Source organism: Bombus impatiens, unplaced genomic scaffold (genome assembly GCF_000188095.3).
Source record: "Bombus impatiens unplaced genomic scaffold, BIMP_2.2 scf_0166, whole genome shotgun sequence".
Classification (NCBI taxonomy): Eukaryota; Metazoa; Arthropoda; class Insecta; order Hymenoptera; family Apidae; genus Bombus; species Bombus impatiens.
The window spans coordinates 837,892-858,048 of record NT_176585.1 but is presented as its reverse complement, the minus strand read 5'-3'; the positions used below and the strand labels follow the sequence as shown (position 1 = coordinate 858,048).

Here is a 20,157-nt window from a genome sequence, read left to right as displayed (position 1 = left end):
CATTTCTTCTCTGTGTATAAAATGTTATAGTAAGCTAAAACTCATCGCGATTTTTCGCTCATCAAATTCCCCCGTTTTCGAACTTTCCCCGTGACAAATTAATGGCATGAAAAAATTTTACATAACCGTGGATGATTGATGAATAGCTCGATAGTATATTTCTTCGGTTATTTATATTTTTATATGTATTCTGGTTTGGACACTATGACATATATGAAATATTTATGTGATTGATCCTGTTTCATCGAGCTTTAACTGGAGGAAGGCAAATTTATGTACGTTTTAGTGGGGAAAAAAATCAAAAAATCGAAAATGGTTTAAAAGATTCTGGCTGCTTTATGCCAGTGACTCGTGTTTAGGATTTTCTAGAAGTCTCGTTACCGTACGCACTTTCTGCTTTGCTGCGCGACTGAATATCTTGCTTCGTGTCTTTTTCTAAATCACAGAATCTCCTCTACTCCAATTATACCACGAATTTCAGGATCACGTTGTATAAACAATTAAAATCCTATTGAAACTGTTGAACTGTCGACACCTGTTTTATCAAAACATGCTTATCTCGAACGTGTTAGCGTTTTTCGAGTAATCCACAGAAACATGGAGACTAACAGGAAGCGATAAAAAAAGCACACAAAACAAGGCTGTTTTCTTCTTCGACGGACGAGGGTGTCCTGTCTATCCCTGTAATGGCGTTCCCTCGATCGGGATCCAAATAGAAACAAGGGACAACGATGTTGCAAAGTGTTATATGTTAGAGTGTGGACGGCAAGCTGAGTACGTGTTACGATCTGGCACGTGAATTCGCATTTACGCTAGTGACATTTATTAAATTGTTGCACGTCATAAATCACCGTCCTTCTACACGCGTCGAATTAACTGCCATTGTGCGATACTCGTATCTCACGACTGCTTTCGTCAATTGTGACGTATATCATTCATTCATATCACGAAACTCATCCAACAAACAATTACATATATTCCAAAGATGGATTTCAATTGAGCGCGTCGAACATTCACGAGTGGTAGGAAACGCGATCAACCGAACAAGAAACTGCAACGCGGCGCGGTTCTCCGACACGCGTGCAAATTTATATAGCCGTGATATGTAATAGCAGCGTTGACATAATCCGTTGATATCGTCTGGCCCCTTGTTACTGGCCCGGATTGCTGGCTGGTGTATTACGCTGCCGAGTGCGGAACATCAGGGGGTGGAAACGCGACATTGATGAGGAGCGATGTTTTGTCGAGAGTTGTGAATTTCGAACTGGGAACTCCGCCACTTTGCAAAGTACAGATTCATTGGATCGAAATTTCAGCTAGTTCTGATAGCATTGCGAGGTTTTCATATATGAGTTACGCGAAAGCCAAATCGATTAACTTCACTCGATACGTTCGGCGAATTATTCGGTTCATGGAGAATTATGAATGGTGGAATTAACAAACGAACGGTTTATACAAATTTATATTTTAGAAGCAAAATAGAAATTTGTTTGAGCAATGCTTCGCATCGAATATTTCACGTAATTTTTCATATCGTATGCATTTTCTATATTTCTGTGTCTTTAGATTTCCTATAAACGCATAAATCATTAGACCGCGAATATCGTGATATAAAATTAAATTCAAATATTTGCGGACCTGATTGAAAAATTGGAAGTTAAACATGCCTTGTATTATAGGCTTTAGTATTCTAAAAGTTTCAAGGATTTCGAATAGTACGATACTCTGGTGTGAAAAATAGATAGCACTGAAATATACTATATATAATTATAGTTTCGTTCTACGTTATGTCAGCCAATTTATCTTGCGTTTATAGCCGCATTCAGTACTACCATCTTATGTTCATTGCAGTAATAAGATGAAAGACAAATAATCCACTTGAAACTGTGTTCGTCAGATTGTAAACTTGCTCGACGATATTCCTTAACAGCACGTATACTTACCGCTGTTTAGGTGACCAAACTTAGCTGGCATTATATGCACGTGAGGAATGTCGTCCAGTAATTTAGCAAATAATCTCTTGAGCTGCTTAAGCTGAATTTCGCTGAAGTTAAGCTATTGCTTCGTAAAAAGTATCGGCGAATCGACGTTTGCCTGTAATTACTTTGGAAGGGAATTTATCCCGTACATGTCAAACTGGTTTTATCGTGATTAAAGCGCTGTTTCACGAGCGAAACAACAATCACGTTCACTCCTCGAAGGAGGTTTGCCTTGATAGGGGTGATTAGCGATTACAATGATGCGATATCAGGGGCTTATCATCCGCGGTGCTTACTATCTGGGCAAGTCGGTAAACGATGATGTAGATACAACGGATTATGGATGTCAATAATTAGAACCGCTGGTGGGAACCTTGCCGTGTGAAACAATTAGTATAGTAGCATAACTCGCTTCTCCTTGTCTTTCATTTCGATTCTCACGCACTCTGACTAATTCTCAAGCGATTACCTCTCTATCGACGTGATTTTCAAATAGATTTTTTAACAAACAGATGAATTTCCTATCGTTGGAACTATAATATTCCAGATTTTCACAATTACTAAATGTGTTCGGGTATCATTGACAAAATTATAATGTTTATTAAGATGACAATAATTATTTTTATCGAAATGAAAGCTGATAATTGTATATAGCTATTTATTTGCATTATATCATTTATGTTATATCAGGTTAATTGCAAGTCGGTAGGATAAAAACGACGGAAAATCGAAATTGGATTTTCGGGGAGAACCGAAAGAAAGTTACGCGATTGAATAAACAGTTTAAGATTAAACTTTATTCAAATTAGAAGCCAAAGTTAGAAGTTTGTCATTTGAATAGATAATCGCAAATTTAATCACGATCGCTCGTTCCATCTTCGTCACGCGATCGCAAACAATTCGCATGTGGTCAGAAATTTAAACGCTGTCGAGGGAAAACTTTTTCTATGTAGAAATTGTTCGAAATTAAACGGAACACGCTTTCAAAGAACTCGACTTGCTAATATCAGATAGTACGACGGTTGTCTGTTCCGTGAAACTTACTAAAGCTTGGTAATTTCATTTCTTGCTAGACGTTAATATTCATCGTCGCTGCAAACGAATTAGACAATCTGAAGGAATACGTTATTGCGCGTCGGATTGCAGTTTCTTAAGAGCACTTTTAGTCGTATATGTGTAATATTTGCATCCATGTTCCGCTAAAACTTGCCAAGCATAATTAAATTTCATCAACATAAAGTTCTCTCGCTACATATTTCAACGTTTTCCGTTCCTCGAGTCTTCGTCGCTACCGTTTATCGTTGCTCCGTTATTTTCGCCTTTATTCAGAAGCCATTATTCTTCGTTCAATTTTGGCGCCGGTACTCGCAGGGGAATAAAAGCGATCAGCCTCGATATTCGAATTAAAAGTTTCGGCCGTGACGCAATCGCGCAACATAGATGTTTTATTTGTTCGTTTAAATATCCGACAAACTCGACGAGTGGAACGGATTGACGTATAAAATTTGGGCTAAAATGGTGGAGAATACGCGTGTACACGAGACCCGAAGGGATATTAGTTTATTGGCAGAATCGACGGAATAATCCAGAATTTACGTCGATTCTTTAATACCCGTGCTATGTATGGAAAAGTTGTATAAAACTGAGTATTTTATATCTTTCTCATCTTTATGAAATATATACTGTCGTGTTAATTCAAATAGGTGTATCTGGTCAAAAGGCGTTTTTAAGAAAGATGATTTTTATTAGTTAACCAGGCATCGATTTCATATACGTCATTTATTATTGTATTTGCAGTTTCAATGGTGGATAGGAGTTTTTTATGTGATAAACGCGTAGATGAATTATTTTTCTACTGCCTGGCAGCAATGCTTCGACTCAAACAAAACCTGCAAATACGATCTTTTGTTATAACGCAAATTTTTTCTACAACACGTATAATTTATTTATAAATGATTTCTAGTTACCATGGAAAAGTTTTACGTCCATATCACGCGTGTTAAAATATTGTGAAATTCTTTTAGCACTCTAATGGGTCTAGATTATTCTAATTAAATTCATCAAATTTGAAATCAATCTGAAAGTATATATACAAGTTATGAGACATTTGCTGCAAAGATATATTTTGTAAAAATTTAATATACAGCACGAAGTTTAGATACTTTTGTAATCTCTCTGCAAAATTTATACTCGCATTAAATATCTTTTAACGTCTACATATATTTTTCAACTATAGAGAAATTTCAAAATGCTTCGTATACCACCTATAATATATTCATCAAAAGTGGTTTCATGCCTGTATGCAGTTTTCTACGCGTTTCCACCCCTTTGGTAAACCGATATTTAAATATTATCGTTGTTTAAAGCGTGTCTAACGAGTGTACACGAGTTTGTTCATATTTCGGGATGACGCGTCAGCAGCTGGTTAAACTAGGCTTCGCTATCTGCGCGTTTTATTGGCACTCGTCCACTGATAGCGGAAACCTGGTGCGGCAGAACACGGTGCTCGCTATCTCTGTTTCTTCGACGTGACGTGAAACTAGCAATTCCACGGCCCGATTTCGCGTTCTCTTCCCCTCGACGCACTGGAAACTATTATTATTCCAATTTTCCTCGGCAATGCTCGCCGGACTTTAATTAAAAGAATATTCGGGGATGCGGAAGAAGATTGGAATAGATTAAAGCTCGTTTCAATTAGATATGCGTCGCAGTCTGGATGCTGAAGAGAGACTGAAACGGAATTTCAACAATTTCGTAATTGTTATTGGCGATTGTTGCTTTAGAAAACCGGCCACTCTCTCTCTCTCTCTCTCCCTCTCACACACACACTCTCTTTCCCTTTCTCGCTTTCTCTCTTTGTAGAGCACGCGGTATTTTCCATTCGAAGATCGATAAATAATGAGGCGAATGAAAGGCGCAGTTGGATTACAAATAGTACGGAGTTCGCTTTGCGTACAGATGGAAAGAGTCGGTTCATTGGCATGCAGAATGAAACAATAGGAGTTTCTGTAACTCGGCTTTGATGTTCGTGCCTTTTGGGATAATCACGTTGTTCCTATTTAAATCGCGATCGTTCCGTTTGTTTATGCCAGGTACGCCAATGTACGTTTAGCTGCGTGCTCTCGTTTCTATCGGGCGTTTCTACGGTAAAAACCAATGTAATTTAATTAATAATCGATCGAGAATTAACCGCCTCTGGTTATTTCGTTCCTATCGGCGACGTGACTCAGATAGTAACTGGACCATACGCGATTTACCTTTACGTTTCGCACAGATAAAATATAATTTCAGCTCTGTACTGATTATACATAGAAATTTGTCTGAAGCTCGTACCAAATATTATTACGATAGGAAGTAGACGTTATCAGATCCTTTTCGAACAATGGTTTGCTAGAACGTATCGAGATATCGAGTTAGCAATATTAGTTATCATATTAAGCGTATTATTCTCTTTTGTTTCGCAAATTTTTTCAAATTTACCTTAGATAGAACGATCGTGTGCGTAATAATTGTAACATTCGCTTGTGCAATTTTATAAACGAACAATGCGAGAATAGAAAGTCGCACGGAAATTGTAGCTGAGAAAGCTCGTGAAGCCCGAAACTGACATTATGCATCATTCTGCCAAATCCCCATCAGGAAACATTTACGTCTTCCGCTTTCGAAATACGTCGCTATCTTTCTTTTTTGTATTTCCTTCCAACCCGTTTTCTCTTCCTCGGATTTTTGCCACTTATCTGGCCCGTATCGGAGTTAAGGTACAGGCCTCTGACGGAGAGCCACGTCGTGAAAGTCAGCGATAAGCAGTGAACGTACTTGCTGGATTACTAGGTTCTGCTTTTCGTTCATACGTCTGAGAATAATGGATACGACACAGTATCCAACACAGACCAGCGGGCACGAATTCTTGTTTTTACTTTGTCTCCTACACTGGACTTTCTCAAAGTCTTAATCCATCTATTTTTCCACTTCTTGTTACGTCCGATTATTTTTGAAAAATGTTGCTGTCCAAACGAACGCTTAATCTTTTACCTTAGATGTTAGTAGTCGAGTACTAAAAATTATTTTGTAGCTGCTGAATCATATATTCGCGGGTTTGGTCACCCGGAAAAATAACTAGGCCATCTGCACTCTTAATCAGATTTGCGCATTATTCGATCTATTTAGAACAAATATTTGTCGAAAATATTACTCATCGTTATACATTATTATTCGTTACATATAATCCATTACTATGCGTTTTTATCGTTTATTAAAATTCATTCGAATATCAGTACGAATAATTTTTTATTTCAATTTAATTGTATTACAAAAATCTTCGTACATCTGCATAGTCCATTTTTTCAGCAATTTTTCCACTGCAAATTTCAGCAATGCTAAAAACGCGATATTACAACCACAGCCGTTAACAACGTGCGCTCGTTTCCTCCGTGATAACTGCAAAAAAATATCGTTAGCTTTGCCCTCTTGGGACAACGATTCCACGTACTCGTACAATTTCGAGTTGTCCTTTTCAAATTCCAAAACGACTTCGCTACTCGAATTCAGTTAGGTCCCCAGAGAGTTTCGTAGATTCTTCGATTTCCACGCGAGACTTACATTTCAGAAATCGTGGAAAGACGGGACCTCGTATGTGGATTTTACTTTGCCTCTAAAGCTCACACGTCCGTACCCTTACGGCCCTTGTTCACGCGCGAGCACACTTTTTATTTTCCTTTTACTTCCCTCTCTTCGTGATCTCTTTCTTCTATACGTCTGCGTTGCCATCCGCAGGGATGAATACGATGGAAAGTCGGAGCCGCTCAAAGGATCCTTTTTGCTGCGAACCTATTCGCGCACAGATACAGGCCATTATCTTGCGCGTCATCGGGCCAACTTACGCGTGGCTCGTCTTTTCTTGTACCTTTGCCTCAATTGTTTCTTTTTTTGCTACGAATTCGTTCAGGTGAATGTCTCCGTTTTTATCCACCGAGAAAGACTTTGGTCGAATTTCCCACCTCCAATTATCTCTGTTTTTGCTTCTCAGATAGGAGGATATTTGCAATGTCATCTTATCTCCCTTCCACTTCTCTGAAAAAACCGTCTGACCAAGCTCGCAATTCATCCAGGGCCGAAGACACGTGTTGCGAATTTTTTTCTTCTACTTTGAAGGACTTAAGGTCGAACCTCCTACTTTGATTTGTTCTATTCTGTTTACTTATATTTCAGTAGTTTTACTAAATAGCATATCAAACTATTCGCAACTATATGAAGTTTGGAATTCCCTACAGCATAATAATAATAATAATAATAATGATGATAATAATAATATCTATTCGTAATTTATCTGAAACAAAACCTTCTTTTCGTATATGTGGTTACGTATTACTTTAAAATACTCCAGAGCACTTTGAAAGCACCTCGAAAAAGCGGAGTTTGAATAAAAAATGACAATACGAGATAACGAGTGGTACAGATAAAAATGGGAAAAAGTGAACAGGAAAATAATAGGATGGAATATACGAATGGCGATTAATGATTACGAATCGCGTTGCAGACTGATAATATGAACGAACCTAAAGATTTAGAAGTCAATGGAATTACGAAATTGTTTAGCAATTATATATAAGCGCTTAAGATAATTATATTATATAGCTAGTTCAATGGGATTCAGGTTGAAAGAGAGTAGAATTTCTAAGAAGGCGAGTATTATGGAAGACAGTGTAGTATTTTGTTCTTTCAAGGAATTTTAAATTAACAATAAGTTAATAATAAATCGAATCTTCCCCTTTTAATCGGTTCCGCTACTTTGTTGCTTTCTTCCATCTCTCTAATGGTGTTCTGACTTGGAACTCACTTACCGTTCGAGTGAAATGGGTTTAGGACTCGTGTGATTGTTTTAATCCTTTGAAAGTTTCGAAATCGAATTTTTCATTTTTAACTGTTCCCCTTCCCTTCATCTTCTTATCTTGTGTCTACACAGTTGAGTAGGAGAACGTTGGAAAATTCCCAAAACTTCGCGATTTGCGTTCATGCCGAAGTGAGTTCGAATGGAAATACGATTTTCCACGCTTCGAAAACGCCCGAGAATACTTTTTCGGCGACAGATTATCCCCACGGAGTACCAGTCGAAGAATTAATTTTAGATGGGGTGAATAATTTCGCAGCCCCAAGTGGAATCGAACTCTAAGCCAACAGGTTGCTAATCCACTTCTCTGGGCCCTTTGCTCTCTATTTTCGTTGACATTGTCAATAATTTATGAATTTTTAAAAGCGGCATACTCATTTTTGCAAAACTTCGCTCAAGACAAGACGAGTTCACAGAAGAGGTTTACTGTACCTTTGCCGGAGTTGCAATCGGATTATTTTTTATCATGACGTATGAAAAAATTTATTCGTTGCATCTCAACTGCTGCTGCTTTATCAAATTATTAAAATATCTTTTTATATTTTATCCCATCGTGAAACTACATTTATCTGAACGCTATTAAAACGATATTTTATACACAGTTAATACTCGATTAACTGTAATCTTCTCGATTGAATCCATTTATCTGCAAACGAATCCCCTGTTGCGTGAATGAAAAATAATAAGTAGCGAGGAAAATTGATGGGTAGCTATTTCGTAAAGTAAAATAAAAATATAGAACTATTTACAATTTCATGAACAATTCACGATACCAATAGGAACAAACGTTTGTAAAATTTTATCAAACAATTTGTTCTTTCCTTTGCACTTTCTCGTCGCCGAAACGATTTTTAATCAAATCGTAATTTACGCTTTTCCACCGCACTCACGTCGCCCTAATCTGATTCAGACGTTGACGTATGACGAAACGGTCTGCTCCTAAGAAAGTTTCAGCCAATTCAGGGCCGACTCTGTTTTCGGTATTGCAAAGTTTTTGCTGTTATTAGACGAGGATGGAAGTGGAGTTCGGTGCTGATGCTGGATATTGATCTCTCGTTTCGAAGGGAACATTTCAGTGATATCGATAGCCGATGTTTTGCGTCTTTTAGGCGTGGGTCGCGAGGGAATCGTCCATAGAACGAGGAAATTGGACAAACGTAGTCGAACCGAAGGGAAAATCGACAGGTTTATAAAAATATTTCCGTTCTATATGCCAGGAAAATTTTTCAACTTCTCTGTCCGCGATCACTTTATCGTAAACCCGTGCTTTTACGATATCGAAAGGGCGATTTCTAAAGAAAGGGCAAAGTTGAAGCATCGTTAAAGACGAAGCTTAAGTCTGAGACTGTTTTCACATTGAATATCACGTCCATTTAATCCTATTGTTCTTCTTATTACTTTTTCACTTTGGATATGTTTGTCAAAAAAATTTTATAATTTTCTGCATATATTACGTGTGCTGTACAAAACTTAGAGATAGTAATCTAAACGATTTAACGAAATGATTTTAGTAAATCGTGTGAGTATCTAAAGAGTAATTCACGATTAGAAATAATTCAAATCATAATTGAAACATATGAAACGAATTTTTATTTCGAATAAAAGATAACGTGAAGATTATTTGAAAAAAAAAATATCTTAATTTAACTTAGGCAAATTGTGGACATTAAACGAAGATTACTTTAATTTCACGCTAGATAATCTGCGTCTGAATTAAATAATGGATTAAGATTGGATTGCGGCAAGGCAAAATGCAGCGTGTCTTAAGAATTGCTTTAGCCGGGAAACAAATGAACCGCAATTAACTTAACGTTTAATTTTGGAGAGAATTCGAGCGGGTAGAGTGGCGAATTCCTTCCTTTTCATCCTTAGGAAATTTTTCATTTCAACGGACGACAAAGGCTGTCTCGAATCACCAGAGACTACGTTGCTGCTCGGTAACGCTATATTAAAATCGTTCGAGGTCCGTGTTTTCGCGTTGCAGTGGCAAAAATTCGCTTAAAACTGTTTATGATTCGTAGGAGAAACGCCCGGAGAAAAATTACGCAATCTCTTTGACCCGCATCTTCGACGGATGTGAAATTTTTCATTTACGTTCCACGATAATCGGACTGACTGTTTGATCGCGATATTGCAACACGTACGCTGCTGTTACTAAAAAGTATGTGGGCGGTTGTTTGTACCTGACAGAATGTAATTTAGTTACGAAATTGTAGATAGACTGAGTTTGACTATATCCGTTATTTTTTCACAAAACATTGTGACAGAATGAAATTTATTTTTAAAAGTTGACACGCAACAAAGCAATCATTTTTTTTCTATTTGAAGCAATGAGATTTTCATACAAAGTAACAGTACATTGTACTTTGATGTCAAATACGTATATCTAAAATTCAATTGAAAGGAAGAATTTTGACAATACGAGATACAACATATTCAATTTTTCAATTATATTCCTCTGTCCGTTGATTTTACAATGAGATAGTATTTCTTCTAATAATTAATTTCCCATTGATTACTATATCTTGGTACTTGATACTTCGTATTTGATTGCTATCATTTATTTATTATGAATGCAAGTACCGAAGTATCCATATACTTAGAAACTTATGACAGTGTGCATATGTATAACAAGTAGTTTGCGAAGGAAGGAAAAGGGGAAGATAAGCAAAGCTGATTGGCTGTGCCACGTGATCGATATTTCGCGAGACTTGGCGGTCTCTGCTAGACTCAAACTCACGAGGCTCTCTCCTCTCTTACTAGTAAAAGTTGAAATTTACTTGGGAAACTAAAGTCTCGACGCATAAATATCACGGTATCTAATGTTAGATATTCTGGCGCTGGTCTCGTAACTCGTTTTGAAAAATTGCTTTTATATTCCATGGCGCGAGAAGTCGCGAAAGAAGCGGGCACGCCGAGCACGCAACAAGTTGAACTGATTTCAGGAGAGCCATGGCTAACGATGTTATCTATCACGCCACGTAAGTTATTTAAAGCCGCGATTCTCAAAGGTGTTGGAATAATTATGACACAACAGGTGGCGAGTTTCTTTTTACCAACTCGCCAAGTAAAATGTGTCGTGTTGGCTATTGTTTCGACGAATTAACCTTTTCGTGATCTTTTGTAATCCTACGTTGACTATCACTCGTATATATTTCCTATATAATAATATAATATCGTCCCTCTTGTGCCAATATCACGATTACGCGATTCGATAGATTATAAATTATGAATTATAGAAATTTGTAATCGAACGTTAAGTTATTGAATAATCCTGAAGGTAATGGATTAGGTTTAGAATATAATCATTATAGTCTTATACTGTATATGTTATAACGTTCATGTCTTCAATTTATATAGTTCGTTCACGATTTTGGCATAAGAGGGATGATACATATTGTATTAGTTTGCTGTTAAAATATTAAGACAACGCAAAACTGACTTAACGATGGTAAATAACGAAATCGAGGGACCGACTGGAACGAAAATTTTAAAATACCGTAAGTTGCAAGGAATTATAAAGTGAAACGCGTAAAAGTCGCTTGGCGAAGAAGCCTGTAGATGTTCGATGAGAATTTCAAGATGAGGCAGTCGTAAAAAAAAATATACGACCGATATTTGACATAAAAAGTAACACGATGTCATAAAGGGACCTCTGTCTGTGTGGATCGTTTTGACGTTCGATATACATAAATGACAACTCTTCCATCCTGTTCACGTCGCTATCGATAAAGATCATAAGTTTCTTTTCTGGGTTAATGTAAACTGTCAATCATCGATTCTGTTACTGCCATCAAATTTTATGAAATTGTTTACGTTAACTCATAGAGGAATTAACAATTGTTCCAATCAGAAGTTAAAATTTTGAAAAGATTCGCGACTCGTTTACCAAAATTTCAACGCCCGTAGAATTTGCGTTACTCTCTCTTCCTTTGTTCCAAAAATTGCGCCGTTCAACGCGTTAATTCGTCGAGAACTTCTCGTTACGAGAACCTTTCGCTTCTGTTTGTTCGTTCGTCACGAATTCTCATGGAAAAATGGGAAATCCCCTCGACAAATTTCAACGCAGCGGTTGAATCGTAGCTTTCGAAGGATCTTGCATAAAATTCTCGCGTCCCTCTAGGCACGTCTGGCGGAATGAAACCGCGAAAGCTTCCGGAGGAACCATATTCTTGATCAATGGATTCAGCTGCGCAGGAATTTTTCCATTTTCCCCGGTTGTATGTTTCATAACATTTGTGATTTCGTTGTCTGTGTTGCTCGCCGTAATACCGATAATATTCTTATGGTTCTCTGTTGTCAGACAACGTTTGCTGAACAAACTTTATCCACGAATTCTTTACCGCGTGTCTGTTTCCCGTTGTCTCGTTTAAAGACTAGAAAATAGGTTAATTAGGATGGCGAGGCCGCATACCGACATACTTTAGTTGGAAATTTCTCAGAGCAACAGGTAGCCAGCTATGGAATTTCATACGGCTTGTCCGATAGGCTCTATGTTCCGCTATACATGTCTACATTCTATTGAAGTCGAATTATTACGTCTGTTTATCCTGACAGGATATCCAGGATTTCTCACCCTCCGCTTCAGCTTGTTTATATACATAACTAATTTGGATAAACCGATAGCAACATGATAATCCTTTAATGCTGGTAAAACGAACCGCGAAATGGAACAGAATTTTGTAACGATCGTAGACGAGGATATGGAGCAGTGTGTGAAACTACGCTGACTTACGAAAGTATTTCAATATCGATCAGAAATATTGCACGTGTTGTCATGATCGCAAATAAATAATTCTAAATTTCTAGATGTATATAGAAACTATAAGGCGTTTCTTGCAAACATATATCTAGCAAGAAATTAGTCTACAGTATAAACAGCCAGCTTATAATAAGCGATAAATAGAAAGATGGATGAAAATAATTTTTTGATGGAAGAGGCTTTCTATCTGGAACCGACAAATCGAACAAATTCTAAAGTGCTTTCGAGGCAACGGTATACATTTTTGAGCGACATTTTCGTGACTGTTGTAGGAATATGGATCTCTTCAGGGAAAAAATCCATTCGAGAGGCAGATGGAGGAAACTGGACGATTGGCGGAGCACCAGTTGAAGCATCCTCTGGCGAAAGTACCTTATCGTTTTGATACGTTCGATTTCTTGGAACTGTTCGACGCGCCAGACGTTTTTGTTATATTGGAAGAAAGTTAAGAATGCGATGGCACTTGGCTGCTACGTATTCTGGAAAACTGATCGACTAGAAACTGGCCAGCGAAGATTTTTTTCCAATTTTCCGTGAATCTTCCTAAGGCTTGAAATTCCAGGATTCACGGGGATTTCGAGGATTACGGCGCTCAAAAAACCGGAATGCTATTTTAATTGTTTAGAAGATACCGAACAAGAGTATTTCAAGAGTCTGATCGTTTGAAGAGAATACATTTGCAGATTAATTGTTGAAAATGTTCAAGAATGCAATGGAAATCTGGGAGAAGCGAAGTGAAATCTACAAGACATCAATCAATCATCGAGTTTGCATAGGGGCGCCATGTTGACTTCGCGAAACCCGCTCAATTATGCAAGCTCGGTTATCGATTTCTTCAAGCGCAACGCCGCGAGTTTCTCCGTGCGCGATATACTCTGCGGTTTACCGCGAGAGAATTTGAAGAAAAATTGAAACCAACTTGCCCTTATCATTAGAATCAAATTCATTTGCAAATCAAAATAAACTAAATTTCATGGTATACATTGGCAGTAGAAACATGTTTCATGATCAGACACTGGAGAACTTCTTACGATTTAAACGCCACGGTTAGAAGCATGAAATATTCGAGACGTTTAGTCTGTTATACACCTGGGCGTTCAGAAAAATGACCAGCTTTTTGCCTGTTAGATCTCGACAAGGCACGAAAGGGTTTTTTTTAACAACGTAACATTATGCACACGCAATGAAGTTTAAGTAAACCTTGCACGAAACAACGCAGAAAGAAAAAAGAACGTGTAAGTGAGAGGCAGGAAACACGGGGAAACGAAAAAGTTACGTGGCGTGACTGTTAAACACGGCTGTTGGATGCATTTTGGGATAGAGGAGCGACATAAATATCGAAGTTATATGGCATAACTCGCACGTACGGGTCTGTATATTAATGAGCGCGTTAGAAAGGCTCGTTCCACTTTGCGGGGTAATTTCGAATTTCCTGAGCTTATTTCACCCGAGAGTATTGTACTACTGGCGAGGCAGTTTGGAAAAATTTAAGTTTGGCCAGTCCTTGCGTTAATTGACCATAATTCTCTGTTCAGTAGACATTAACAACGAGGACAGGATGGAAATAGGACGAAATTGTATTGTCTAGATCAATAAACTCGTCCTTTCAGTCTCGCGTACATCTCCTGTATTATTTATTGTCGCGAGAATTAATTTCATACAGAAATTATGGAAAATTTATAGACAACGCGCGATAATAGTTTGTTATATTCAACGACAAATTATGATAAATGTCGAGCGATTATAGCATTTGAACAAGCCAGAAGCCAAACTGGCCAACCATAGCTTTTATTAATGTTTTAATCGAAATACATAAGCATGGGATAAATATTCGATTCTCGAGAAACGAACGACTTATTTCTGTTACGACTAAATCATTAATCTAGTCAAGAATTTATGTATTTGCTACACAACTAATCCATTCGTAATAATAAGTTTCACCGAAGGATTTCCACTTGCGAGTGAATTTCCAGTGGAATTTGGAAAGGCAGTGGATCATCTTGCAGTATCGCGGACGTTTGATTAATCGCAGCCTCATTAAGCAATTTCGAGCACAGAATGTTTGCCAACCGCATAAATTATACGACCGACATACCGGCGAGAGACCATAAATTCCGATTAACCACTTTCTTTAATGAACTCGACGCGAAACTCAGAAGTTCCTGGTCAATGGATTCGTTCGTTTGATGTATTCCATTCCTTTATTTTATTAAGGCAAATAATAATTATTAGATAATCGTTATTTTCAGTAGTTATTTTCAAATATAATTCTTCAGTATCAACATCATAATTGGTCAACGCTTAACCACTTACCAGGAACTAGATTTTCTCTTTACCTTTGGCGAAAGGAGAACGAGGATGCGGTTTCGAGGCTCTTGGCATTTCGTAGAGTTTATTTTCGTAGAATTTTTCCTATTCGAAATAGTTCAATGCACTTTTGTGTTTCAAAGTTATAGGCACTTTTTGTTTCAATAATTTGCAATGATTCAATATTTCCTTTCAATAATTCCTCAGCTGCATAGGGGGTGTCCGAAATGGTTAGCGTCTGTCTCTGTTATTCGACGTAGATCTGAAAGAATGATCGCGAGCAAGTGGATATTTCGAGCATTTTCCATGAATAATAATTGATTATGACTTGATACGATGAAACAAAGCCAAATGGTACACGCGTTTGTATGAACTTTCTCACTGTCCTTGTATTCCCTGTCCACTCATTAAGTGTCGGGTTAAGTCACATGTTATGAAACTTCCTGTATACCTGAAGAACGATATATCAATATTCTCTTTTTATTTCATAGCACGTTTTTCTTTCTTGAGCAGCCTCTGAAACGTTACTTGCCTGTTTGCTTATTAATTAAATATTTTAAGAAAATTGTGCAAATTCTCGCATTACACATTAATAGAACGAACACCAAGATTGCTTTTCTATTAATATCGCATGGTCTTGCATTGTACTTATCGAACGTTGTAATCACACGATCTTTAATACATACATTCTTAGCTATACACGCCATTTTACTTCCTGTTTCGCTATTTTAAAACTAGCGAATATCGAGCTACACGCGTGAAAATTCGCGACCCGTTCCAAAGAAGAAGAATTCGACGCGGCAACTGCATCTTTTGCCTCGTTTAGTTTTGAGGAAGAGTGGAACAGTAGGTCGTGTCGTCGAAGGGATGACTTTCAAGTGGAAAGTTGGCAAGTCGCGAGTTCGGGCATCTCGAGTTGCCGAGGTGAAGCACGAAGTTGAACACGAGGCTCCGATGAAAGGGTTGGCTAACGTGGCCTGCCAAGTAAGCAGCGTTTTTCATGCTCTTCGGTCGACGCCACGGAACGCGGCGCCTAGTTACCAACGAAATTGATCGGCTATTTCAAGCTGAATCTCTGAAAGGCGCACTTCAGATTTTGTTAGCGAACACTCTTACGTCGTCCGCAAGTATGTCGAAGCGTTTAGCAGCGATCGACCTTTGCAAAAGTAGTTTCATTTATTCCGCGTAAATCACTATATATTTTTTTTTTTGATCTACTCGAAAAAAGAAAAGAAATCGAAGGTTTCCTCTTATAAGATTAGATTTTAGAAGTAGCTTAATTCATTTGACGTAAGATGACTCCAGTCTTATTTTGCAGAGAAGCATTTTAAGGTTCTCGTTATAGATGCATTTTTAGGATTTAAACTTTTGAGCTTGTTAGAGATCATCTTATGCCATCTTGAAGCATAATTTAGCAACGAATGAGAGTCGAGAAAAGTGGTTTAATTAATTGCCTGTATCTAATCTAATTTGTTTCAACGTTTCTAGTATTCCTGATGGCATGTACAGAAAAGTTTAGAGATTTTCTTTATGAAAGTAAACTTTGAATCTCTTAGTAAATCCTCTTACGTCATGTCAAAGCGTTTAACAGTGATTTGCAAAAGATGGTTCAACTTATTTGCTGTAAGACGTCTCTATTCTTCCGATGATGTATAGACATAATAAGAATTTGGAGAATATTTCCTTCGTGAAAGATTCCGAATAGTATTCGTGTACTTTCTCTCTATTCTTATTACATCATCTTGAATTGAAATTCTTCGAAATACGGAGATGGAGTTGCAGGAAAATATCCTGCCGTGAATAGCAACAAGACTTTTTAGTTTCTTTAATCGATCGCATAAGAACGATGGGTTTGGCTGGCTTGTTGATCGAGTCGTTGATACTACGAAACATTCCAGCGTGATCGAACAGCAACACACAGAATATGCATACGGCAACCACGCAAACATCTTGACTATCTGTTTGCATTCTGATCATATTAGTTTCCTGTTTTCTTGCATATTTGCATAGCCCCAATATCCTCTTGCCGCGTCCTAATATCTATATTGTAGGATAATTTCTCCTGGGAGTATCAACGTTTCGAAACGTGAACGAATAATACGTTTCGACGACTTCCTTCAATAAAATTCATCCCTCTAAACTTATTATTACCCATAGAAAATAAATTCTCGGGAAAATTGGAAATGAGCGCCTTTGATTACCATATATCGTGTAAAATATTAGATTTTATATCCACTGGGGGATTTCGATTTGCAACAGTGTCACAATGCAAATCTCTATCCGACAGTTTTTCGTTCGATTAACTTTTAGTCTGTTCGAACCTTCTTGCAGGATTTTATTACCAGAAAGATTTCTCGCGGCAATTTAAACGGCGCACGTATGTTCATGCACCATGCAAATCGGGCGCGGTGGCCTTAAAAACACCACACTGCGCCTTTCGAGCATGCACACTTCATTACTCTATCGATTTGAATCGATGGCTAGCGGCGCGGTACAGTCGGCAACTAGTTATCGGATAAATCGCAGATAAAAGTCTCGTATTCGTCTGTAATAATTCAATTACTCGCTCTACTCGATCGTGTACGAATCCGCGATAACAGTTGGCTCGGTCTTTTTCGGCGTAACTTTTCGGCGTAACCGTAATTTGGTGGCATCAGCTCGAATAGATGAATCGAGAGACCTATTTTGCCACATGTTTGTCGTTACTGTACCGTCGACGGCGTGTAACAAACCGGCGGAGCATCGCAAAAAATATGGATTAAAAAAGCCACAGGCTGTGAAACGCTGGTCCACGAGCGCGTATTTTTGTTCACGCTATTTAGGTCTCGCGGTTCGTGTACCATCGCGAGGAGTTACATCGAATATAAAATCACTGGCTGAAACACGGACCATCCAGCATGGTTTCGTTGTTTTTCATTTTAAACTTTGTTGACGGTAATTCGATGCCATTTGTTTGGAAGAATTCGTCCACGAATTTGTGAACATTTTAAACGAAATTCTTTGCTCTGTGAAACCTGGAAAAAATAGATTGTGTTTCCCTTGTATTATTTAATCTATTAGTAAGGAGAAGAATATAGCAATATCGAATATGGTTATGATAAGTTCTATGTTTTAAATGAATAAATCCTGTCGGTTTATTTGGTTTTTGGACCCGAAATACGTTTTTGTAGATGTCTTAATCGCTTTACAGATGTTGGAACGCTGCGAAGTTAGATCTCTCAGAAAAGTTTGCGGATCTGGATCTGATTATCTCGTATTAAAATAACAGCCACCGAGTAACGCCAAAGACCAGTAAGTTTTCTTTCTTGTGATCATCAACTTTTATCATACTTAATGCAATTGTTAGTATTTTCTGCAAAAGGCTCAAAATAAGGAATTCTTGAACCCAATACCAGAAATATGGGAAATCCTAAAGACGAAGAATTCCAATTGTTAATTCTTGGTAATTTTATTGCGCTGTCGGAGTTTTAAATAAGAAGAACAATTTTCTTCAGTTTCATTGCATCGGTTTCGATTGTACTCCCAATAGAGGAACGAGCAATCTTTGTGTTCTGAAAGCGAACAGAAAACAATATGCGATCTCAGTGATTTAGTCGCAATAACTGAGGAAAAGCACAATGGAATAGCAAACGAGATCGAGCCTTCTCTCTATTCTTTCGTTGTCAGATTTACATCGGCCGTGGTGCAAAAATCGTTTTAGTAACGTGACAAGTGAAACGTAATCAAAAGCAGGAGCAGAGGTACGCGGCCTTTTCATCGCTGTTGCATTTTACAAGAATCCTATAACGTCGTATTCGCGTCAGTTATTCAGGTAGACGCGGCGGAACGCGGAAAATGACTCGAATGAACGTTCCTCGTTGAATATTTCGACTTGCTGGTAGCCTTATAAACATACTTGTGGTATGAATGTGAACGAAAGAGTGCATTAATTACAAAAACCATCGACAGGGTTTATTTAAAAAAATTAAATTTTAAGGAATAAACGTCAAAGTGGCCCCACTTTCCAGTAATTTAAACGAACCCATAAAATTCAGCTAAAATCTAAGTACCTGCTCGAATTTGCTATTTAAATTCACACAACTAATATTTTTAACAAACTTTTACATTTTCAAATGTGACGTCTGCACTAACCTGTTCTAGTAAATGCAGTGTAAATATTGCTGCAAACCCTTCAATTCTTAAGTTGATACTTTTCTAGAATTTAACTCGACACCCATTAGTCGAAGATTTAACCCATTCACGTGTTCACATCCGTGACATATGAGTTTGCAGGAACATCCAATTTGTGTAAGCCCATGACAATCACGTCAGATAGTTTGTTCAGTTTGACAAAGGAAGACGATACTTTCTCTAAATTGTAAATCAACATCTTTTCTTCAATTTTAATGTGACCAGCATTCATTCATAAGTCGATTCTTTATCGTCTTAGTGTCTTCTTTTAATAGTTTAGAATTTCATTTTATTTTTCGTATTGTATCTTTAACATATGCCTACTATGTTCCATTCTTTCACTTTCTCTTCTGTATTTCGCTAAATGTACTTTATACGCTACTAAAAACGAAGAACAGATAGTAAATCTTCGCTGTTAGGAGATTAATATGTCGATAGATTTTGCTGCTATATTTTACTCGAAACCGTCAAGAAGTATCGGTGATCATTGTCCATGCATGACCTGAAAATTGTACGTCCTAGCCGGTTATCTAATCCCAAATCCAGCGGACCAAGTAGTACGAGTCAATAATCCCAGCGACCAGGAATATCGAGCAAGCAGTCACGCGCGCCGTCATCTGCCGTTGAAATTTCGTTTTCCGAAAGCAACCAGCTTAAGCAGCGTTCACATTGAACGATCCAACGACAAAACAGCCCTTTAACATCGAAAGGAGAGTCGAAGCGAACCTCGGTAAATAAAGGAAGTTCCAGGGCTCTGGTATGTTCCAAGGAAGCTGATTACATAGGATCTAACCGTGAAAGATAATTCCTGAGCGGAGCGAACTCTAATCAAGTTGGGGCGGCTATGAGAGCACGAAGAAGCTAATCCAAGGGCCGTGTCTGGTTGCAAAAGCCCGCGGACAAACGCGGCCGAACAATAATCCTTGTCAGCGCGCGGAGACGAAGCTGTGCGCACTTAAGTAGCCCATTAAAGGTTAAGTTCTCAACGTGAAACCCGCAAACGTTTATTGTGCACGAAGCCATCCACACTTGCGTCGTCGTCGTCGTCGACG

At 38.0% G+C, this 20,157-nt stretch overlaps 1 protein-coding gene across 6 annotated transcripts in view; it reads left to right on the top strand.

The window, feature by feature from the left end:
• The window catches only part of LOC100748481 (5-hydroxytryptamine receptor), a 158,799-nt gene that overhangs the window by 47,436 nt on the left and 91,206 nt on the right, over positions 1–20,157 (top strand). For 4 of the 6 annotated variants that reach the window (XM_024365993.2, XM_003487591.4, XM_024365992.2 and 1 more), the window contains one exon: positions 18,126–18,226. The exons of the other annotated variants lie outside the window; for them this stretch is intronic. The gene's annotated coding sequence lies outside the window, so the exon portion shown is untranslated. The remainder of the gene's footprint in view (positions 1–18,125; positions 18,227–20,157) is intronic. 6 annotated transcript variants of the gene reach the window in all.